The sequence below is a fragment of the Arachis ipaensis genome, chromosome B06 (assembly GCF_000816755.2).
Source record: "Arachis ipaensis cultivar K30076 chromosome B06, Araip1.1, whole genome shotgun sequence".
NCBI classification, from domain to species: domain Eukaryota; kingdom Viridiplantae; phylum Streptophyta; class Magnoliopsida; order Fabales; family Fabaceae; genus Arachis; species Arachis ipaensis.
In genome coordinates, this window is record NC_029790.2 from 52208436 (window position 1) to 52234004 (window position 25569).

The window sequence follows — 25569 nt, forward strand, 5'->3', positions numbered from 1 at the left end:
TACGTGATTCATTTTCTGGGTTAAAAAGGAAACTGGCAAATCTTCACTCCAATAACAAAAAAAAAGTTTTTAATGTTAGGTACTACATACTAAAAACTAAGAATGAGAAGTATGAGTTAGAATGCTATGTAATTAGTTTCTTGTCAAAATAAACAGGAATTACATGCAGTTTGGTTCTTGAAATCACATAAGAAAAAGTTTATATTATTAAGCATTTGATTAGTTGATTAATGATTATGAATGATGTAGACGGAGCACTGGACTGTCTCTGAACTGTGATAAACACCAAATACTTGTTCAGTCAGTATGCCTACTTCATCCACCTAAATTCTTTTGTCTCCCATTCTTTTTTCTATTACATCAATCAACCCTAGAAATGATAACCATCTGTGTGTGTGTGTGTATGTATGTATGTATATGAGTGTCTTTCCTCAAACAAGTTCAAAATTAAACAGTGTCAACACAAGCAAAATCTGAGATCTAACCAAACAATTGAATAATCAGTTGACCATGGTGGATAAACAAAAGATGAATTCATTCAAGGCAGGATGCAAGCAAGCACAGAAGTTATGTTTGTGAAAATAAAATAAAACATAATAAGAAATAGTCTTAGAATAATATCATACCAGGTTTACACTCAAAATAGAATAAGCAAAGTTTGGAAGCTAGTTGCAAGTTTCATTACTAGACTTATATCAGAGCTCAATTTCTTAAATTTCCACCATCACCAACACCAGGAAGTAAAACACAGCACAAAAAGAAAAGATATTTGATTACCCTTTAGGGTCAAGAGTCAAGACAGAGAAGCATACTCAAAATAATTCAACAAAGGAAAAAAAAAGTTACCTAATAATGAAGAAGATATGAACCTTGAGTGCAAAATTCAAAGTGCAGTTAGAGGAAAACCACGGTTTCGGACACAATCAAGTTCAAACAAGTTTTTAAAATATGATTTTTGTGGATGACCTTAGTTTGCACACCCTAAAAACTGAGGTTAGGATGAAGCTGTGTTGAATATCCCATTCATTTGAGTGTTAGTATTTAGTAAGCACGAAAGTGTTGGCTCACCTGTTCTCAAGCTATATCTTCCTTCCACTGTTCTTGGTTCTTTTAGAGGGACAATAAGAAAATGCTTTGTAAGTCTAGTGGAAGATCAGGAGAAAACAATTTCACAAGCTCATTGCTGGCAAAGTTTTGATAAGTGCATTTTCGGATAAGCAAGCAAAGGCATGCCAAGACCTATTATGACCAACTCACCATCAGAACATACTACATAAACTACAACATAATCACTCATATTTCAACAACTCATGACAAAATTGAGTAGCAAAACATATCAACTTCAGAAGAAAAAATACACACAATTTGAATAACACCTTTACACTACTTGAGTTGCTTCCTTTTGCTTGAGAAATAAAGAGAACCAAATAGAAGTAAGCAAAACAAAGCAAACATAGTTTAGTTATTGCCTCATAAACTAGTTCCCAAACTGCAAAATAAAATGGTTCCAAGTGCCTAAGAAGCAAGTCCAAAATCAAAGAAACAGCTCAACCAGTGTCCAATACACACATCAAAATAACAAAAAAACGGTGAATTTTTTCTCAAAGAAAAAATCTTCTTTTACATATAAACCACGATCATCCATAATCAATTTCATTCTAACTAATCTGTTTTGAGCTGAGTTAACTAATTTTCTACATTCAAGGTGATTGGACCGCAAACACTCTTTGAAACCTCTTCACTTTCTTTTGGTCCCATTCGAAACAAAAACCACTGGAAGTTTATTCAATAAAGCATATATAGCATGGCTAAAAAAGGAAGAGGAGATTTTGATATAGGCAGATAGAAAATTCTTAGGTGGTTCGAGAATTAATCATGACACATGTGACGACATCATTTGTTGAATTCACACACATTTTTTATTTTCCTCTGTAATTGATTTATGGCCGAAACAAAACCAACACCCCCATGACCTAACAACAGCCATTCCACTAAAATTGTTCAAAAATAAATATAAACAAAAGTGTTCATACCTTGGGCCGAGCTATCCGACCCGGACTGTTGAAGACAAAGCGACCGACCTCCTTAGGTCAGGTCCCCCGACCTCTTCTTTAAAAGAGTTCGGCCAAATCGACATATGAAGCCCAAGCAGGCCCAAACAAAGGGACACAACCCAATCTAAAGGAAGCCAAAGCCTAGAAAGATAAAGGTGGTTCCCCTTAGAGATAAAATGACTTCACTTAAAGATAAGATAAGATAAGATAACTATCTTATCTCCAGAAAGGTCACTCCACACTACTATAAATACACTGGAGCACCCAGGTATAACTCATACTCTGATTCTACTAAAAACCTGCTTAAAGCTCATGCTATCTTAAGCATCGGAGTCTCTTGCAGGTACCACCACCCTCCGATGACGAAGGATCAGTAGCACCAGCAGCTCCAGCAGGTCAGACACGACCGCTCCGGCCACCCTGCAGATCTCAACCGAGATCGACCTACAGTTTCAGGTAACCCTCGGAACAAAAAGGAAGCCCAAGACAGCCAGCCTAAAAACTGCAGAAGGAATAAAATGAAACAAGGACTACAACATGTTAATCAAATCTAAGTGCAAGGACATGTTAATCAAATAATGAGCTGCACTACATGTTTGATGTTGATGACCTGAGACTGAAATGAAACAAGGACTACAGCATACACTAATGTGTCTAAGTGCAAGGGATCAATTAATGCAAAAAACATTGAATAGAGCAACGACAGTAAAGCTAAACAACTACAGAGATTACTCATTTATAGCTTTGCTTAAAAGAACCAAAAAAACAACCAATGAGGCAAATAGAGAAATTGAGATTGGAGCAGTTTTTTCTGAGATCTGAGATCTGAGATCGGACATCAGAGAAACACCTTAATAGAAGTAAGCAATAGAAGATCTGAGTTTAGAGAGAGAGAGAGAGAGGGGGGGTAAAGTTACGAAAGAAGACCTGAGATCGTCGTCAATCACCCTCGCACCAACATCAATCCAATGCTTCAACGGAAGACCCAAAAATCCCTAACAGAGCTGCAGAGAAACAAAAACCCCCAAAAATCAGCACCAAAAGCAATTTTAAAATCCTAACCCAAACAAAAACAAAAAAATTGGTGCCTTCTGGAATCGAAATGCTGAGGTCAGTAGCCACCAGAGCCTTACCTCTCGCCGGAATTTTTGTCTCCACAGCACAAAAGAAAAAACAAAATAAAACAGTATTTCAGTTTCGGTTTTGGCTTTTCTATGTACAAAAATAGCATTTCGGTTTCGGTTTCAGTTTAACTTGAGAGGGAGAGGTACCTGGAGAGATCATAACTGGCGGAGAGAGGAGAAGCCCTAGAAGGAAGAACAGCATTGTCGGAGAGCTTCTTTACACGGAGGAGATGAGAGCGTTGTATGTTCAGAGAGGAGAAGCCCTAGCTAGAAGGAAGAACGGTGTTGAATGAGCCAGGGATTGGAATTTTTTTCTTTTTATATGTGATGAGCGGATAATTTACACGCTTTTTGGCATTGTTTTTACATAGTTTTTAGTATGATTTAGTTAGTTTTTAGTATATTTTTATTAGTTTTTAATTAAAATTCACATTTCTGGACTTTACTATGAGTTTGTGTGTTTTTCTGTGATTAGATATTTTCTGGCTGAAATTGAGGGATCTGAGCAAAAATCAGATTCAGAGGTTAAAGAAGGACTGCAGATGCTGTTCGATTCTGACCTCCCTGCACTCAAAGTGGATTTTCTGGAGCTACAGAACTCCAAATGGTGCGCTCTCAATTGCGTTGGAAAGTAGACATCCAGGGCTTTCCAGAAAAATATAATAGTCCATACTTTGCCCGAGTTTAAATGATGCAAACTGGCGTTGAACGTCAGTTCCATGCTGCATTCTGGAGTTAAACGCCAGAAATAGGTTGCAAAGTGGAGTTAAACGCCAGAAACAGGTTACAAACTGGAGTTCAACTCCAAGAGAAGCCTCTACACGTGTAAAGCTCAATCCTCAGCCCAAGCACACACCAAGTGGGCCCTGGAAGTGGATTTTTGCATCATTTACTCATTTCTGTAAACCCTAGTAACTAGTTTAGCATAAATAGGACTTTTTACTATTGTATTTAAATCTTTGGATTATCTTTTGATCCTTTGATCACGTTTTGGAGGCTGGCCATTCGGCCATGCCTGGACCTTATCACTTATGTATTTTCAACGGTAGAGTTTCTACACTCCATAGATTAAGGTATGGAGCTCTGCTGTTCCTCATGAATTAATACAAAGTACTACTGTTTTTCTATTCAATTCAACCTTATTCCTTCTCTAAGATATCCATTCGCACCCAAGAACATGATGAATGTGATGATTATGTGACGCTCATCATCATTCTCACCCATGAACGCGTGCCTGACAAACACTTCCGTTTTACATGAAAATAAGCTAGAATGAGTATCTCTTAGATATCTAATACAGAGGACCGAGTCCGAGATATCCATGGACGGCCATTCTTGAGATCCGAAAAGTCTAAACCTTGTCTGTGGTATTCCGAGTAGGATCTGGGAAGGGATGGCTGTGACGAGCTTCAAACTCGCGAGTGCTGGGCGTAGTGACAAACGCAAAAGGATAGTAAATCCTATTCCAGTATGATCGAGAACCGACAGATGATTAGCCATTCAGTGACAGCGCAATGGACCATTTTCACAGAGAGGATGGGATGTAGCCATTGACAACGGTGATGCCCTACATAAAGCTTGCCATGGAAAGGAGTAGGAATGATTGGATGAAGACAGCAGAAAAGCAGAGGTTCAGGAGGAACGAAAGCATCTCTATACACTTATCTGAAATTCTCACCAAAGAATTACATAAGTACCTCTATCTTTATTTTAAGTTTTATTTATCTTTTTATTATCAATTCACCATAACCATTTGAATCTGCCTGATTGAGATTTACAAGGTGACCATAGCTTGCTTCAGGCTGACAATCTCCGTGGGATCGACCCTTACTCACGTAAGGTTTATTACTTAGACGACCCAGTGCACTTGTTGGTTAGTTATGCGAAGTTGTGATAAAGAGTTGAGATTACAATTGTGCGTACCAAGTTGTTGGCGCCATTGATGATCACAATTTCATGCACTAAGTTTTTGGCGCCGTTGTCGGGGATTGTTCGAGTTTGGACAACTGACGGTTCATTTTGTTGCTCAGATTAGGTAATTTTATTTTATTTTTAAGCTTTTTTATTTCTTATTTTCGAAAATAATACAAAAAAAAAATTTTTTCTTCTTTGTTCTTCCCAAAATAATTTTCGAAAAAAAAAACCAAAAAAAATTCTTATAAAATCATAAAAACAAAAAAATTTTATCTTTCTTGTTTGAGTCTAGTGTCAAATTTTAAGTTTTGGTGTCAATTGCATGTTTTAACTTTTCCCTAAAAAATTTTCGAAAACTCATGCATGGTGTTCTTCATGATCTTCAAGTTGTTCTTGGTAAGTCTTCTTGTTTGATCTTTAAAATTTCTTGTTTTGTGTCTTTTCTTGTTTTCCATATGCATTTTTGAATTATTAGTGTCTAAAGTTTGAAAATTTCTAAGTTTGGTGTCTTGCATATTTTTCTTTTCTTAAAAATTTTCAAAAATAAGTCTTGATGTTCATCTTGATCTTCAAAGTGTTCTTGGTGTTCATCTTGACATTCAAAGTGTTCTTGCATGCATTAGTTGTTTTGATTCATAATTTCTATGTTTTGTGTCAATTCTGTGTTTTTCTCTTTCATCATTAAAAATTCAAAAAAAAATATCTTTCCCTTTTTCTTCTCATCAAATTTGAAAATTTGAGTTGACTTTTTCAAAAATTTTTAAAATCTAGTTGTTTCTTATGAGTCAAATCAAATTTTCAATTTAAAAATTCTATCTTTTTCAAATCTTTTTCAAAAATCAAATCTTTCTCATTTTTCTTTCATAATTTTCAAAATTTTCAAAATTAATTTTCAAAAATCTTTTTCATAATTTTCAAAAATCTTATTAGCATTTAATGTGATTGATTCTAAAATTTTTAGTTTGTTACTTGCCTAGCAAGAAAGGTTCAATATTTAAAATTTTAAATCATATCTTTTAGTTTCTTGTTAGTCAAGTAATCAACTTTGATTTCAAAATCAAATCTTTTTAAATTTCTTTTTCAAATCTTTTTCAAAATAAATTTCAATCACATCTTTTTCAAAATCAATTTCAAAATCTTTTCTAACTTCTTATCTTTTCAAATTTGATTTTCAAATCTTTTTCAATTAACCACTTAACTTTTTGATTGATTCTTATCTTTTTCAAAACTACCTAACAAATTCTCTCTCTCTAATTTTCGAAAATCCCTTCCCTCTTTTTAAAAATTCAATTTTAATTAACTAATTATTTTAATTTTTAATTTTAATTTTATTTCTTTTCTTATTTTCAAATTTTAACTTTAATTTTAAATTAAAAACAAAAAATACTTTTATTTTAATTTATTTAATTTTCGAAATTCTCTCCCCCTCATCTCTTTCTAATTATTTTATTTATTTACTAACACTTCTCTTCATCTCAAAATTCGAACCCTCTCTTCCTCCTGGTGTTCGAAATTCTCTTCTCCTATTCCTTTCTTATTCTACTCATATAAAGGAATCTCTATACTGTGACATTGAGGATTCCATATTTTCTTTTCTGTTTTTTTCTTTTTCATATGAGCAGGAACAAGGATAAGAACATTCTTGTTGAAGCTGATCCTGAACCTGAAAGGACTTTGAAGAGGAAGTTAAGGGAAGCTAAAGCACAACTCTCTAGAGAAAATCTGACTGAAATTTTCGAAAAAGAAGGAGACATGGCCGAAAATAATAACAATGCAAGGAAGATGCTTGGTGACTTTACTGCACCAAATTCCAATTTACATGGAAGAAGCATCTCAATTCCTGCCATTGGAGCAAACAACTTTGAGCTTAAACCTCAATTAGTTTCTCTGATGCAACAGAACTACAAGTTTCATGGACTTCCATCCAAAGATCCTTTTCAGTTCTTAACTGAATTCTTGCAGATCTGTGATACTTTTAAGACCAATGGGGTTGATCCCGAGGTCTACAGGCTTATGCTTTTCCCGTTTGCTGTAAAAGACAGAGCTAGAGTATGCTTAGACTCTCAACCTAAGGATAGCCTGAACTCTTGGGATAAGCTGGTCACGGCTTTCTTAGCCAAGTTCTTTCCTCCTCAAAAGCTTAGCAAGCTTAGAGTGGATGTTCAAACCTTCAAACAAAAGGAAGGTGAGTCCCTCTATGAAGTTTGGGAGAGATACAAGGAACTGACCAAAAAGTGTCCTTCTGACATGCTTTCAGAATGGACCATCCTGGATATATTCTATGATGGTCTGTCTGAGCTATCAAAGATGTCATTGGACCACTCTACAGGTGGATCCATTCACCTAAAGAAAACGCCTGCAGAAGCTCAAGAACTCATTGACATGGTTGCAAATAACCAGTTTATGTACACTTCTGAAAGGAATCCTGTGAATAATGGGACGCCTATAAGGAAGGGAGTTCTTGAAATTGATACTCTGAATGCCATATTGGCTTAGAATAAAATATTAACTCAGCAAGTCAATATGATCTCTCAGAGTCTGAATGGATTGAAGGAATCATCCAACAGTACTATAGAGGCATCTTCTGAAGAATAAGCTTATGATCCTGAGAACCCTGCAATAGCAGAGGTGAATTACATGGGTGAACCCTATGGAAACACCTATAATCCCTCATGGAGGAATCATCCAAATTTCTCATGGAAGGATCAACAAAAGCCTCAACAAGGCTTTAATAATGGTGGAAGAAACAGGTTTAGCAATAGCAAGCCTTTTCCATCATCCACTCAGCAACAGACAAAGAATTCTGAGCAGAATCCATCTAGCTTAGCAAATATAGTCTCTGATCTATCTAAGGCCACTTTAAGTTTCATGAATGAAACAAGGTCCTCCATTAGAAATTTGGAGGCACAAGTGGGCCAGCTGAGTAAAAGAGTCACTGAAACTCCTCCTAGTACTCTCCCAAGCAATACAGAAGAGAATCTAAAAAGAGAGTGCAAGGCCATTGATTTAACCATCATGGCCGAACCTACAAGGGAGGGAGAGGATGTGAATCCCAGTGAGGAAAACCTCCTGGGACATCCAGTGATCACCAAGGAGTTTCCCTCTGAAGAACCAAAGGAATCTGAGGCTCATCTAGAGACCATAGAGATTCCATTGAACCTCCTTATGCCATTCATGAGCTCTGATGAGTATTCTTCTTCTGAAGAGAATGAAGATGTCACTGAAGAGCAAGTTGCCAAGTACCTTGGTGCAATCATGAAGCTGAATGCCAAATTATTTGGTAATGAGACTTGGGAAGATGAACCTTCCTTGCTCATCAATGAACTGAGTGATCTGGATCAACTGACATTGCCTCAGAAGAAACAGGATCTTGAAAAGTTCTTAATACCTTGTACCATAGGCACCATGACCTTTGAGAAGGCTCTATGTGACCTTGGGTCAGGGATAAACCTCATGCCACTCTCTGTAATGGAGAAACTTGGGATCTTTGAGGTGCAAGCTGCTAGAATCTCATTAGAGATGGCAGACAACTCAAGAAAATAGGCTTATGGACTAGTAGAGGACGTGTTAGTGAAGGTTGAAGGCCTTTACATCCCTGCTGATTTTATAATCCTAGACACTGGGAAGGATGAGGATGAATCCATCATCCTTGGAAGAGCCTTCCTAGCCACAGCAAGAGCTGTGATTGATGTGGACAGAGGAGAGATGGTCCTCCAACTGAATGGGGACAACCTTGTGTTTGAAACTCAAGGATCTCCTTCTGTAACCATGGAGAGGAAGCATGAAAAGCTTCTCTCACTGCAGAGTCAACCAAAGCCCCCACAGTCAAACTCTAAGTTTGGTGTTGGGAGGCCACAACCAAACTCTAAGTTTGGTGTTGGGAGGTTCCAACCTTGCTCTGATTATTTGTGAGGCTCAATGAAAGCTCACTGTCAAGCTATTGACATTAAAGAAGTGCTTGTTGGGAGGCAACCCAATGTTATTTAATCATATCTATTTTATTTTCTTTTTGTTATTTTGTGTTTTATTAGGTTGATGATCATGTGAAGTCACAAAAACTGCTAAAAAAAAAAGCAAAAACAGAATGAAAAACAGCATTGAAAACAGCACACCCTGGAGGAGAGCAGTCTGGCGTTTAAATGCCAGAAACAAGCACCAAGCTGGCGTTTAACGCCAGAACCAAGCATCTACCTAACGTTAAACGCCAGAAACAAGCTGCATTTGGGCGTTTAAACGCCAGAAACAGGCAGCAGTCTGGCGTTAAACGCCAGGATTGCACAGCAAGGGCGTTTTACACGCCTAATTGGAGCAGGGATGTTAAGTCCTTGGCCCTACTAGATCTGTGGACCCCACAGGATCCCCACCCTTTCTTCTCTCCTCTTCACACCTTTTCATAACTCTCTTCCACAAATACCCTTCACCAATCACCTCCATTACTCCTCTAAAACCATCATACAACCCACTACACCCACCCACTCAAATTCAAACCATTCCTCTTTCCTTTTCACACATCATTACCACCTAAACCCCCCTGGCCGAACCATTCACACACCTCCATCTTCTCCATCTCTTCTTCTTCTCATCCTTTCTTTCTTCTTTTGCTCGAGGACGAGCAACCATTTTAAGTTTGGTATGGAAAAAGCATTGCTTTTTGTTTTTCCATAACCATTTATAGCACCTAAGGCCGGAGACATCCTCATTGAAGAGGACAAGCCCATCACTAAGAAAAGGATGGAGCAAACAAGAGATCATGGACCTCAACAAGAGTATGAGGAAATTCTTCACCATGAAATCCCTGAGATGCCTCAGGGGATGTACTTTCCTCCACAAAACTATTGGGAGCAAATCAACACCTCCCTAGGAGAATTAAGTTCCAATATGGGACAACTAAGGGTGGAGCACCAAGAGCATTCCATCATCCTCCATGAAATTAGAGAAGATCAAAGAGCTATGAGGGAGGAGCAACAAAGACAAAGAAGAGACATAAAGGAGCTCAAAAGCACCATTGGCTCTTCAAGAAGAGGAAGACGCCACCCTCAATAAGGTGGACTCATTCCTTAATCTCCTTGTCTATTTATTTTCTGTTTTCAGTTTTCATGCTTCATGTTTAATTATGTTTGTGTCTTTACTATATGATCATTAGTGTCTAAGTGTCTATGCCTTAAAGTTATGAATATGAATCCATCACCTCTCTTAAATGAAAACTGTTCTAAAAGCAAAAGAACAAGAAGTACATGGTTTCGAATTCATCCTTGAAACTAGTTTAATTATTTTGATGTGGTGGCAATACTTTTTGTTTTCTAAATGTATGCTTGAACAGTGCATATGTCTTTTGAAGTTGTTGTTTATGAATGTTAAATATGTTGGCTCTTGAAAGAATGATGAAAAAGGAGAAATGTTATTTGATAATCTGAAAAATCATAAAAATGATTCTTGAAGCAAGAAAAAGCAGTGAATACAAAATCTTGCAGAAAAAAAGAGAGAAAATGGCGAAAAAAAATAGAAAGAAAAAGAAAAGCAAGCAGAAAAAAACCTCTAATTGGGGACTTTTTCAATGGATAAAGTGAGATGCCAAAACTATTCAAGAGGCAAAAAGCTACAAGTCCCGCTCATCTGATTGGAGCTAAGTTTCATTGATATTTTGGAATTTATAGTATATTCTCTTCTCTTTATACTATTTGATTTTCAGTTGCTTGGGGACAAGCAACAATTTAAGTTTGGTGTTGTGATGAGCGGATAATTTATACGCTTTTTGGCATTGTTTTTACATAGTTTTTAGTATGATTTAGTGATTTTTTAGTATATTTTTATTAGTTTTTAATTAAAATTCACATTTCTGGACTTTACTATGAGTTTGTGTGTTTTTCTGTGATTTCAGGTATTTTCTGGCTGAAATTGAGGGACCTGAGCAAAAATCAGATTCAGAGGTTAAAGAAGGACTGCAGATGCTGTTGGATTCTGACCTCCTTGCACTCAAAGTGAATTTTCTGGAGCTACAGAACTCCAACTGGCGCGTTCTCAATTGCGTTGGAAATTAGACATCCAGGGCTTTCCAGCAATATATAATAGTCTATACTTTGCCCGAGTTTAGATGACGCAAACTGGCATTGAACGCCAGTTCCATGCTGCATTCTGGAGTTAAACGCCAGAAACAGGTTGCAAAGTGGAGTTAAACGCCAGAAACAGGTTACAAACTGGCGTTCAACTCCAAGAGAAGCCTCTACACGTGTAAAGCTCAATGCTCAGTCCAAGCACACACCAAGTGGGCCCCGGAAGTAGATTTCTGCATCATTTACTCATTTCTGTAACCCCTAGTAACTAGTTTAGCATAAATAGGACTTTTTACTATTGTATTTACATCTTTGGATTATCTTTTGATCCTTTGATCACGTTTTGGGGGCTGGCCATTCGGCCATGCCTGGACCTTATCACTTATGTATTTTCAACGGTTGAGTTTCTACACTCCATAGATTAAGGTGTGGAGCTCTGCTGTTCCTCATGAATTAATACAAAGTACTACTGTTTTTCTATTCAATTCAAGCTTATTCCTTCTCTAAGATATCCATTCGCACCCAAGAACATGATGAATGTAATGATTATGTAATGCTCATCATCATTCTCACCCATGAACGCGTGCCTGACAAACACTTCCATTCTACATGCAAACAAGCTAGAATGAGTATCTCTTAGATATCTAATATAGAGGACCGAGTCCGAGATATTAGAATCTTCGTGGTATAAGTTAGAATCCATGGATGGCCATTCTTGAGATCCGGAAAGTCTAAACCTTGTCTGCGGTATTCCGAGTAGGATCTGGGAAGGGATGGCTGTGACGAGCTTCAAACTCGCGAGTGCTGGGCGTAGTGACAGATGCAAAAGGATAGTAAATCCTATTCCAGTATGATCGAGAACCGACAGATGATTAGTCATGCAGTGACAGCGCATTGGACCATTTTCACAGAGAGGATGGGATGTAGCCATTGACAACAGTGATGCCCTACATAAAGCTTGCGATGGAAAGGAGTAGGAATGATTGGATGAAGACAGCAGGAAAGCAGAGGTTCAGGAGGAACGAAAGCATCTCTATACACTTATCTGAAATTCTCACCAAAGAATTACATAGGTACCTCTATCTTTATTTTAAGTTTTATTTATCTTTTTATTATCAATTCACCATAACCATTTGAATCCGCCTGACTGAGATTTACAAGGTGACCATAGCTTGCTTCAGGCCGACAATCTCCGTGGGATCGACCCTTACTCACGTAAGGTTTATTACTTGGATGACCCAGTGCACTTGCTTGTTAGTTGTGCGAAGTTGTGATAAAGAGTTGAGATTACAATTGTGCGTACCAAGTTGTTGGCGCCATTGATGATCACAATTTCGTGCACCAATATGCGTGTGAAGACGGCGGTTCAAAACCGCCATAATCACCAGAACCGCCAAAATATATAAAGCCAATTACGGCAGTAGCAAAAATTGCCATAATGTCTCGATAATATGGCGGTTCTTTAAAACCGCCTTAATCTCAATGCCATTTAGCCCTTTTTTTGTAGTGCATCTTTTCCACAATGGGTGCTACTCCAACTCTCTTCCTTATATGTTCGTTCCTTATTTTATCCAATCACGTATGACCACTCATCTATCTAAACATCTTCATCTCTGCCACACTCAGCTTATGTTTGTGCTCCTCTTTAGCTGCCCAACACTCCGTACCATAAAGCATAGCCGGTCTTATACCGGTGCAATAGAATTTACCTTTATGTTTTAAAGGCACTTTTTTGTCACATATAAAATCAGATGCACTCCGCCATTTTGACCAACCTGCTTGGATCCTATGATTTACATCCTGTTCAATCTCTCCATTACCCTGTACGATACACCCAAGATACTTAAAACTTTTAACTTTTTGTAGGATGTTTTCTCCAATCTTCACCTCTATATTAGGGTTTTCCCTTCTCAGACTGAACTTACATTCCATATATTCCGTCTTGCTACGGCTTATGCGCAGACCATACACTTCTAGAGCTTCTCTCCCTAACTCCAACTTCTTATTTAGGTCTTCCCTTGACTCTCCCATAAGGACGATATCATCGGCAAAAAGCATGCACCATGGCACAGGCTCTTGGATGTGCTCTGTGAGTACTTCCAAGACTAGTGTGAAAAGGTATGGACTTAAGGATGATCCCTGGTGTAATCCTATCACCAATAGGAAATTTCTCTGTCACACCACCTTGAGTCTTCACACTAATTATGGCCCCATCGTACATGTCTTTAATTGCACGAATATATGCGATCCTTACTCTCCTCTTTTCTAAAACCTTCCATAAGACCTCCCTTGGTACTCTATCATACACTTTTTCCAAATAAATAAACACCATATGTAGATCCCTTTTATTACTACGATACCTCTTCATCATCCTTCTTAATAGGTATATCACTTCAGTAGTAGATCTGCCTAGTATAAATCTAAATTGGTTCTCTGTTACTTGTGTCTCTTTTCTCAACCTCCGTTCTATCACCCTTTCCCATAACTTCATGGTATGACTCATAAGCTTGATCCCTCTATAGTTTCTGCAACTTTGTATATCCCGCTTATTCTTGTAGATAGGTACCAAGGTGCTCTTTCTCCACTCATCAGGTATCTTCTTTGACCTTAAAATCTCATTAAAAAGCTTGGTTAACCAGTTGATACCTTTTTCTCCAAGACCCTTCCAAACCTCAATCGGGATATTATCAGGTCCTACTGCCCTGCCATTTTTCATCTACTTTAGAGCCTATTTTACCTCGAAGTCTCGGATCCTCCGATAGTAGTCAAAGTTTTGATCTTCTTCTCTTGTGCATAACCGACCAAGGCTCAGAAGAGTCTTCTGTCCCTCATTAAATAACTCGTAGAAGTAGCTCTTCCACCTTTCATTAATCTTCTCTTCTTGAGCCAACACCTCTCTATCCTTATCCTTTATGCACTTAACCTGATCCAAATCTCTCGTTCTTCTTTCACGGCTCTTTACGATTCTATATATACCTTTTTCTCCTTCTCTCATGCCCAAAGACTGGTAGAGACCCTCATATGCTCTTGTTCTTGCTTCACTTACAGCCACTTTTGTCTCTTTCTTAGCCGCCTTATATTTTTCCCAGTTATCTGCATTGCGACATAAAGGCCACTCTTTAAAGCATTCTCTTTTTATCTTTATCTTATCTTGTACACTCACATTCCACCACCAGGACTCCTTGTCTCTTGGTCCTATTCCTTTAGATTCACCAAAGCTTTCTTTTGCTGTTTGATGTGAGGACTATTGTCGATCTAGAATTTCACTAAATATGGATTCTCGTTGCAAATATAGTCTAGACCAACAAAAAATCCTCAATCAAAGTTTAATTCAAATCAAATATAAACCGAGAGTAATTCAACCTCGGGTCATTCTCCCTAGGATACAATTGAAAGTGTTACGCTTTCGGTTTTTAGAAACAAAGGGGTTTTGTGATCAAGGAACAAAATATTAAAAGAACTAAGTAATAAAAGAACAAAGAGATAATCAAAATTGTATTTAATGCAATTAAAGAAAATATAAGATCAAAACTTAGTGAAAATACTATAAATGCAATAAAGAGCCTTGACTTGGGAATAAGAGGATCCAAGAAATCCTATCATCGCCATAACCACAACTATAATAATTATGATGAGTCAATCTTGCCTAGTTAACCCCAAACATCGAGGAGTAAGTCAAGCAAGTATAATTGACCTTAATCCATAAGTCCTAGCTAACTTACCAAACTAGTTGATAAAAAGCTAGCATCAATGGAAACAAGAGTCAACTAACTACCTAAGAATTATCACTAAATGTTGGACATTATGACTCTAGTATCCTAGGAACTCAAACCACAAGTCAAGGTGGGGAAATCTACCCAAATTCTAAAGTTGGCATTTTCACAAACACCTTGTGTGCATAAAAGTGAAACATGGAAAATTGCAAGGAAAAATAGCAAACTATAACCAACTATCAACAATATCAACAAGAGACAAGTAATCAAACATAAAGAAAGCATAAAACACTAAATTAATCAATTAAAACTTCAAGAAACTCAAAATTGAAAATATGAACAATGTAACTTCAACCAAAGGAAATGAAAGTAAAAGTGATATAATTAAAGAGGAAATTGAGAGTACTTACAATTAAAGAAGCAAAATCCAAACTTAAAGCTTGCTATAAAATACTACAATTGAAATGGAAATGAAACACTAAGAGAGCAATGCTACACTATTCCTACTCCTACTCCTAATTACTCTCTAGAACTATCTAAGTGAGCTCTCCAATGCATGTGTTGAATTCCCCTTCATATAGCACTCCAATTCAGCCTCCAAGCCTTCCAAAATGGGACAAGAGGCCTCAGAAATCGCGCAGCACGTGTTTCATTAATGAAATCACATGCAGGGTCCTGTGCGTATGCACAGATGCGTGCGTATGCACACTTGGCTGAAAGTTAACCTGTGCGTACGCACAGGTGCTTGGTGTACAAAATTGTGATTCACACTTTTCACAACTCTGGTGTAACTAACCAGCAAGTGCACTGGGTCGTCCAAGTAATAAACCTTACGTGAGTAAAGGTCGATCCCACGGAGATTGTCGGCTTGAAGCAAGCTATAGTCATCCTTGTAAATCTCAATCAGGCGGATTCAAATGGTCATGAGGTTTTGATAATTAAAAGATAAATAAAAAAAAAAGATAAAGTTACTTATGTAATTCATTGGTGGGAATTTCAGATAAGCATCTGGAGATGCTTTGTTGCTTCTGGACCTCTACTTTCCTATTGCCTTCTTCCAACCATGCGTGCTCCCTTCCATGGTAAGCTGTAGGATCCTCTCAGTGAAAATAGTCCTGTACAGTTTCTGCTCGGCTAATCAATTGTCAGATTTCTCGTCTCAGATGAAAACTACCAGGTACAGCTACCGCATGGCTAATCATCTGTCAGTTCCTACTAGCGTCGGAATAGGATCCATTGATCCTTTTGCACACTGTCACTGCGCCCAACATTCACAGGTTTGAAGCTCGTCATAGTCATCCCTTCCCGGATCCTACTCGAAAAACCACAGACAAGGTTTAGACTTTTCGGATCCCAGGAATGCTGCCAATGGTTCTAGCCTATACCACGAAGATACTAATCTAACGTACTCGGTCCGTGTATTAGATATCCAAGAGAATATACTCTGGCTGTCGTCCAATGACTACGTTGAACATCATGTAGATCGCTTGTGGTTGTCAGGCACGCGGATCTTGGTTAAGCGAGTAACAAAGATAGTGGGTGATTGTCACGGGTCACCCCTTCATTCTGAATTAACTGAATTAAGTACAAGAGTATATCTTGGAGAAGAAGTATGCATGAATTGAAGGAAAAACAATAGTACTTGCATTAATTTATGAAGAATAGCAGAGCTCCACACCTTAATCTATGGGGTGTAGAAACTCTACCGTAGAAAATACATAAGTGAAAGAAGGTTAGACATGGCCGAATGGCCAGCCTCCCATGGAGGTCTCAAAGTGTCAAAGATACATGATATGATTCAAAGATGGTCAAAAAGACTTATAAAAGTAGTTTTTATACTAGACTAGTAACCTAGGGTTACATAAAATGAGTAACTAAGTGCAGATAGTGCAGAAATCCACTTCCAGGGCCCACTTGGTATGTGCTTAGGCTGAGCATTGAAGCTTTTTCGTGCTTAGACTGTTCTTGGAGTTAAATGCCAATTTTGGTGCCAGTTTGGGCGTTTAACTCCAATTCTGGTGCCAGTTTGGACGTTTTACGCCAGAATTCTTTGGTCTGCGTTTGGACGCAAGTTTGGGCAATCAAATCTCGAGTAAAGTATAGACTATTATATATTGATGGAAAGCCCAAGATGTCTACTTTCCAACCCAATTGAGAGAGCGCAAATTGGGCTTCTGTAGCTTCAGAAAATCCACTTCGAGTGCAGGAGGGTCAGAATTCAACAGCATCTGCAGTCCTTTTTCAGCCTCTGAATCAGATTTTTGCTCAGGTCCCTCAATTTCAGCCAGAAAATACCTGAAATCACAAAAAAACACACAAACTCATAGTAAAGTCTAGAAATGTGATTTTTGAATAAAAACTAATAAAAATATAATAAAAAGTAACTAAAACATACTAAAAACTATATAAAAACAATGCCAAAAAGGGTATAAATTATCTGCTCATCACAACACCAAACTTAAATTGTTGCTTGTCCCCAAAAACTAAAAACAAAATAGGATAAAAAGAAGATAATATACAATGAATCTCAAATATCAATGAAGCTCAGTTCCAATTAGATGAGCGGGGCTATTGGCTTTTTGCTTCTGAATAGTTTTGGCATCTCACTTTATCCTTTGAAGTTCAGAATGATTGGCATCTATAGGAACTCAGAATTCAGATAGTGTTCTTGATTCTCCTAGTTCAGTATGTTGATTCTTGAACACAGCTACTTTATGAGTCTTGGCCGTGACCCTAAGCATTTTATTTTCCAGTATTACCACCGGATACATAAATGCCACAAACACATAACTGGGTAAACCTTTTCAGATTGTTACTCAGCTTTGCTAAAGTCCCCAGTTAGAGGTGCCCAGAGCTCTTAAGCACACTCTTTTTGCTTTGGACCACAACTTTAACCACTCAGTCTCAAGCTTTTCACTTGACACCTTCACGCCACAAGCACATGGTTAGGGACAGCTTAATTTAGCCGCTTAGGCCACACTACTTTTTCTTGCTTCAAGAATCAATTTTATGATTTTTCAGATTATCAATAACATTTCTCCTTTTTCATTATTCTTTCAAGAGCCAACAATTTTAACATTCATAAACAACAATATCAAAATATGCACTGTTCAAGCATTCATTCAGAAAACAAAAAATATTTCCACTATATCAAAATAATTAGATTATTCTCAAGATATAATTCAAAATTCATGTACTTCTTTTTCTTTTTTAGAAAACATATTTCATTTAAGAAAGGTGAAGGATTCATAGGACATTCATAGCTTTAAGACAAAGATACTAGACATTAATGATCATGTAATAAAGACACAAACATGGATAAAACAATAAGCATAAAAATCAAAAAACAGCAATATAAGAACAAGAAAATTAAAGAACGGGTCCACCTTAGTGATGGCAGCTAGTTCTTCCTCTTAAAGATCCTATGGAGTGCTTGAGTTCCTCTATGTCTCTTCCTTGCCTTTGTTGCTCCTCTCTCATGGCCTTTTGGTCCTCTCTGATTTCATGAAGGATGATGGAGTACTCTTGGTGCTCCATTCTTAGTTGCTCCATGTTAGAACTCAAATCTCCTAAAGAAGTGTTGAGTTGCTCCCAATAATTATGTGGAAGAAAATTCATCCCCTGAGGCATCTCAGGGATTTCATGATGAGGAATTTCCTCATGCTCTTGTTGAGGTCCATAAGTGGGCTCTCTTGTTTGCTCCATCCTCTTCTTAGTGATGGGCTTGTCCTCTTCAATGAGGGTGTCTTCCTCTATGACAACTCCAGCTGAATTGCATAGGTGACAGATAAGATGAGGGAAGGCTAACCTTGCCAAAGTGGAAGGCTTGTCAGCAACCTTGTATAGTTCTAGAGATATGATCTAATGAACTTCCATTTCCTCTCCAATCATGATACTATGGATCATGATAGCCCGGTCTATAGTAACTTTAGACCGATTGCTAGTAAGAATGATAGAGCGTTAGATGAACTCCAACCATCCCCTAGCCATGGGTTTGAGGTCAGGCCTTCTCAATTGAACCGGCTTGCCTCTTGAGTCTCTCTTCCATTGAGCTCCTTCCACACAGATGTCCATGAGGACTTGGTCCAACCTTTGATCAAAGTTGACTCTTCTAGTGAAAGGATGAGGATCTCCTCTCATGATTGGCAAGTTGAATGCCAATCTCACAGTTTCTGGACTGAAATCCAAGTATTTCCCCCGAACCATTGTGAGCCAATTCTTTGGGTCGAGTTCACACTTTGATCATGGTTCTTAGTGATCCATGCATTAGCATAGAACTCTTGAACCATTAAGATCCCGACTTGTTGGATGGGGTTGGTGAGAGATTCCTAACCTCTTCTTCGAATCCCACATCGGATCTCCGGATATTCACTCTTTTTGAGCGTGAAGGGGACCTCGGGGATCACCTTTTTCTTGGCCACAACTTCATAGAAGTGGTCTTGATGGACCTTTAAGATGAATCTCTCCATCTCCTATGACTCAGAGGTGGAAGCAATTGCCTTTCCTTTCCTCTTTCTAGAGGTTTCTCCGGCCTTAGGTGCCATTAGTGATTATGGAAAAATAAAAAACAGAGCTTTTCCCACACCAAACTTAAAATTTTTGCTCATCCTCGAGCAAAAAAAGAAAGAAAGGAGGAGAAGAAGAAGAAATGGGGGAGATAGAGGTGTAAAATGTGTGAAATTGAAGGTGGTAAGGAGGAGTATTTATAGGGTAAGAGAGAGGGGGAATTCGGTTATGAAGGGATGGGTTTGGGAGGGAAATGGTTTGAATTTGAATGGTGAGGTAGGTGGGGTTTTATGATGGATGGATGTGAGTGGTGAAGAGAGTGTAGAGAAGAAGGTAGGATTTGATAGGTGAAGGGTATTTGGGGAAGAGGTATTGATTAGATTGGTCAAGGGTATTTGGAGAAGAGTGTTATGAAAAGGTGTGAAGAGGAGAGAAGAGAGGTGGGGTAGGTGGGGATCCTGTGGGGTCCACAGATCCTGAGGTGTCAAGGAATTTGGGTCCTTGGACCATTCTGGCATTTAAATGCCCACTGTGTGCCAATTCTGGCGTTTAACGCCAGCTCTGCTACCTTTCCTGGCGTTAAACGCCAGTCTGCTGTCCCTTTCTGGCGTTTAACGCCAGCCAGACACCCTTTTCTGGCATTAAACACCAGTCTGTCTGCCATTTCTGGCGTTTAACACCAACCAGATGCCAGACACCCTTTTCTGGTGTTAAACGCCCAGAATGTTGCCAGACTGGGCGTTAAACACCCATTCTGCTATCCTTACTGGCGTTTAAACGCAATTAAGCCTGTCCTCCAGGGTATGCTGCTTTTAATGCTGTTTTTGATTCCGCTTTAATTCTGTAGTTGTTTTTGTGACTTCACATGATCATCAACCTAAAGAAAACATAAAATAGGAATGGAAAACAAATAAACATAATTAAATAACATTGGGTTGCCTCCCAATAAGCGCTTCTTTAATGTCAATAGCTTGACAGTGAGCTCTTAGAGAGCCTCACAGAGATTCAGAGCTTAATGGTGGCCTCCCAACACCAAACTTTGAAGTTGAGTGTGGGGGCTTTGTTTGACTCTGTATTGAGAGAAGCTTTCCATGCTTCCTCTCCATGGTTACAGAAGAAGATCCTTGAGCCTTAAACACAAAGTAGTCCTCTTTTAATTGAAGGACTAACTCTCCTCTGTCCACATCAATCACAGCTTTTGCTGTGGCTAGGAAGGGTCTTCCAAGGATGATGGATTCATCTTCATCCTTTCCAGTGTCTAGGATTATGAAATCAGCAGGGATGTACAGGCCTTCAACCTTCACTAAGACATCTTCTACAAGTCCATAAGCCTGTTTCAATGATTTGTCTGCCATCTCTAGTGAGCTTCTTGCAGCTTGTACCTCAAAGATCCCTAAGTTCTCCATTACAGAGAGTGGCATGAGATTTATCCCTGATCCTAGGTCACACAGAGCCTTCTCAAAGGTCATGGTGCCTATGGTACAAGGTATTAAGAATTTTCTGAGATCTGGTTTCTTCTGAGGTAATTTCAGTTGCTCCAAAGCATTCAGTTCATTGATGAGCAATGGAGGTTCATCCTCCCAAGTCTCATTACCAAATAACTTGGCATTCAGCTTCATGATTGCTCCTAGATACTGAGTAACTTGCTCTTCAATAATATCTTCATCCTCTTCAGAGGAAGAGTACTCATCAGAGCTCATGAATGGCAATAGTAAGTTCAGTAGAATCTCTATAGTCTCTGTATGAGCCTCTGATTCCTTTGGTTCCTCATTGGGGAACTCCTTAGTGGTCAGTGGACGTCCAATAAGGTCTTCCTCACTGGAAGTCACTGTCTTTCCCTCCTCTATAGGTTCGGCCATATTGGACGTGTTGATAGCCTTGCACTCTCTTTTTGGATTCTCTTCTGTATTGCTTGGGAGAGTACTTAGAGGGAGTTCAGTAACTCTTTTACTCAGCTGACCCACTTGTGCCTCCAAATTTCTAACGGAGGACCTTATTTCAGTCATGAAACTGTGAGTGGTCTTACTTAGATCAGAGATTATGGTTGCTAAGTCAGAGAGGCTCTGCTTAGAATTTTCTGTCTATTGTTGAAAAGATGATGGAAAAGGCTTGCTATTGTCAAACCTATTTCTCCCACCATTATTATTATTATTGAAGCCTTGTTGAGACTTCTGTTGATCCTTCCATGAGAGATTAGGATGATTTCTCCATGAAGGATTGTAAGTGTTTCCATAGGATTCTCCCATGTAATTCGCTTCTTCCATTCCAGGATTCTCAGGGTCATAAGCTTCTCCTTCAGAGGAGGCTTCCTTAGTACTGCCGGATGCAGCTTGCATTCCAGTCAGACTCTGAGAAATCATATTGACTTGGTGAGTCAATATTTTATTTTGAGCCAATATGGCATTCAGAGTATCAATCTCCAGAACTCCTTTCTTCTGAGTCATCCCATTATTCACAGGATTTCTTTCAGAAGTGTACATGAATTGGTTATTTGCAACCATTTCAATGAGTTCCTGGGCTTCTTCAAGCGTCTTCTTCAGATGAAGAGATGCACCAGCAGAGTGGTCCAATGACATCTTGGACAATTCAGACAGACCATCATAGAATATACATAAGATGCTCTATTCTGAAAGCATGTCAGAAGGACACCTTCTGATCAATTTCTTGTATCTTTCCCAAGCTTCATAGAGGGATTCACCTTCCTTTTGTCTGAAGGTTTGGACTTCCACTCTAAGCTTACTCAACTTTTGAGGTGGAAAGAACTTGGCCAAGAAAGCATTGACCAGCTTTTCCCAAGAGTTCAAGCTTTCTTTAGGTTGTGAGTCTAACCATGTCCTAGCTCTGTCTCTTACAGCAAAAGGGAAAAGCATAAGTCTGTAGACCTCGGGATTAACCCCAGTGATCTTAATAGTGTCACAGATTTGCAAGAACTCAGCTAAGAACTTATGAGAATCTTCCAATGAAAGTCCATGAAACTTGCAATTCTGCTACATTAGAGAAACTAATTGAGGCTTAAGCTCAAAGTTGTTTGCTCCAATTGCAGGGATTGAGATGCTTCTTCCATAGAAGTCAGAAGAGGGTGCAGTAAAGTCACCAAGCATCTTCCTTGCATCTCCACCATTGTTATTATTTTTGGCTGCCATAACTTCTTCTTTTTCGAAAATTTCTGTAAGGTTCTCTCCAGAGAGTTGTGCTTTAGCTTCCCTTAATTAGCTTCCTCTTCAGAGTCCTTTCAGGTTCAGGGTCAGCTTCAACAAGAATGTCTTTATCCTTGTTCTTGCTCATATGAAAAAGAAGAGAACAGAAAAGAAGAGGAATCCTCTATGTCACAATATAGAGATTCCTTTATGTGAGTAGAAGAAGAGAAGAATGAGAATAGAGAAGGAGGAGGAATTCGAACACAGAGAGAGGAAGGGGGTTTGAATTTTAAGAAGAGAAGTGTTAGTAAATAAATAAAATAAATAGAAAGAGATGAGAGGGAGAGAAATTCGATTTTTAATTATAAGAAAAGAAAAATATTTTTATTTTTATTTTAATTAGTGGTTAATTGAAAAAGATTTGAAAATCAATTTTGAAAAGATAAGAAGTTAGAAAAGATTTTGAAATTGAATTTTGAAAAGATATGATTTGAAATTTATTTTGAAAAAAATTTGAAAAGGAAATTAAAAAGATTTGATTTTTGAAATTAAAGTTGATTACATGACTAAAAAGAAACTAAAAGATATGATTCTTAGAATTTAAAGATTGAACCTTTCTTAATAGGCAAGTAACAACTTGAAATTTTGAATCAAAACATTAAATGTTAGCAATAATTTTGAAAATATAAAATAAAAAATAAGAAAAAGATTTTGAAAATCAATTTTAAAATTTTCAAAAATATTAAGAAAAAATGAAAAAGATTTGATTTTTAAAAAAGATTTGAAAAGATAAAATTTTTAAATTAAAATTTTGACTTGACTAATAAGAAACAACTAAATTTTAAAACTTTTTAACTAAGTCAATCAAAATTTTGAAATTTATGAGAAGAATAAGGGAAAGATATTTTTTTGATTTTTGAATTTTTTAATGAGGAGAGAGAAAAATAACTAAAAGACACAAGACATGAAAATTTAAGATCAAAACTAATAATGCATGCAAGAACACTTTGAATGTCAAGATGAACACCAAGAACACTTTGAATGTCAAGATGAACACCAAGAACATATTTTTGAAAATTTTTTAAGAAAAGAAAAATATGCAAGACACCAAACTTAGAAATTTTTAATGTTTAGACACTATGAATTTGAAAATGCATATGAAAAACAAGAAAAGACACAAAACAAGAAAAATTAAAGATCAATCAAAGAAAATCATCAAGAACAACTTGAAGATCATGAAGAACACATGCATGGATTTTCAAAAATTTAAAGAAAAATTAAAAAGATGCAATTGACACCAAACTTAAAATTTGACACTAGACTCAAACAAGAAACATAAAATTTTTGGTTTTTTTTGTTTTATTAATTTTTTTTGGATTTTTCAAAAATTATTTTGAAAAAGAAATTAAAGAAATTCAAAATTTTTAATAAGAATTCCAGGATTCCTGTAATGTTAGTCTAAAGCTTTGGTCTAAAAGAATTAGACATGGCCAATGGCCAGCCAAGCTTTAGCATAGAATTATAATTGAGAATCCCAAAACTGATGCAATATTATTCTAAAGCTTTAGTCCAACAGAGTTAGACATGGCCAGATGGCCAGCCAAGCTTTAGGGTAACAAATACATACAACAATCCAATGAATATGATAAGTTAAAGCTTCGGTCCAAAATATTAGACATGGCTTAATAGCCAACCAAGCTTTAACATACCATCATGAAGCTCGAAGATGGAATTCATTCTTAAAAAATTTTGATGGATTTTTCGAAAATTAAATATTTTATTAAAAATTTTTTTTCGAAAATAAAAAAAATAAAAAGTTTAAACATAAAATAAAATTACCTAATCTAAGCAAAAAGATGAACCGTCAGTTGTCCAAACTTGAACAATCCCCAGCAACGGCGCCAAAAACTTGGTGCACGAAATTGTGATTCACACTTTTCACAACTCCGGTGCAACTAACCAGCAAGTGCACTGGGTCGTCCAAGTAATAAACCTTACGTGAGTAAGGGTTGATCCCACGGAGATTGTCGGCTTGAAGCAAGCTATAGTCATCATTGTAAATCTCAGTCAGGCGGATTCAAATGGTTATGAGGTTTTGATAATTAAAAGATAAATAAAACATAAAATAAGATAAAGTTACTTATCTAATTCATTGGTGGGAATTTCAGATAAGCGTCTGGAGATGCTTTGTTGCTTCTAAATCTCTGCTTTCCTATTACCTTTTTCCAACCATGCGTGCTCCCTTCCATGGCAAGTTGTGGGATCCTCTAAGGGAAAATGGTCCTGTACAGTTTCTGCATGGCTAATCAAATGTCGGATTTCTCGTCTCGGATGAAAAATAACAGGTACAGCTACCGCATGGCTAATCATCTGTCGGTTCCCGCTAGCGTCGGAATAGAATCCATTGATCCTTTTGCACACTGTCATTGTGCCCAACATTCGCAGGTTTGAAGCTCGTCACAGTCATCCCTTCCCGGATCCTACTCGGAATACCACAGACAAGGTTTAGACTTTCCAGATCCCAGGAATGCTGCCAATGGATCTAGCCTATACCACGAAGATACTAATCTTACGGACTCGGTCTGTGTATTAGATATCCAAGATAATATACTCCGGCTGTCGTCCAATGACTACATTGAACATCATGTAGACCGCTTGTGGTTGTTAGGCACGCGGATCTTGGTTAAGCGAGTAACGAAGATAGTGGGTGATTGTCACGGTCACCGCTTCATTCTGACTTAACTGAATTAAGTACAAGAGTATATCTTGGAAAAGAAGTAGGTGTGAATTGAAGGAAAAACAATAGTACTTGCATTAATTCATGAAGAATAGCATAGCTCCACACCTTAATCTATGGGGTGTAGAAACTCCACCGTAGAAAATACATAAGTGAAAGAGGGTTAGGCATGGCCGAATGGCCAGCCTCCCATGGAGGTCTCAAAGTGTCAAAGTTACATGATATGATCCAAAGATGGTCAAAAAGACTTATAAAAGTAGTTTTTATACTAGACTAGTAACCTAGGATTACAAAAAATGAGTAACTAAGTGCAGATAGTGCAGAAATCTACTTC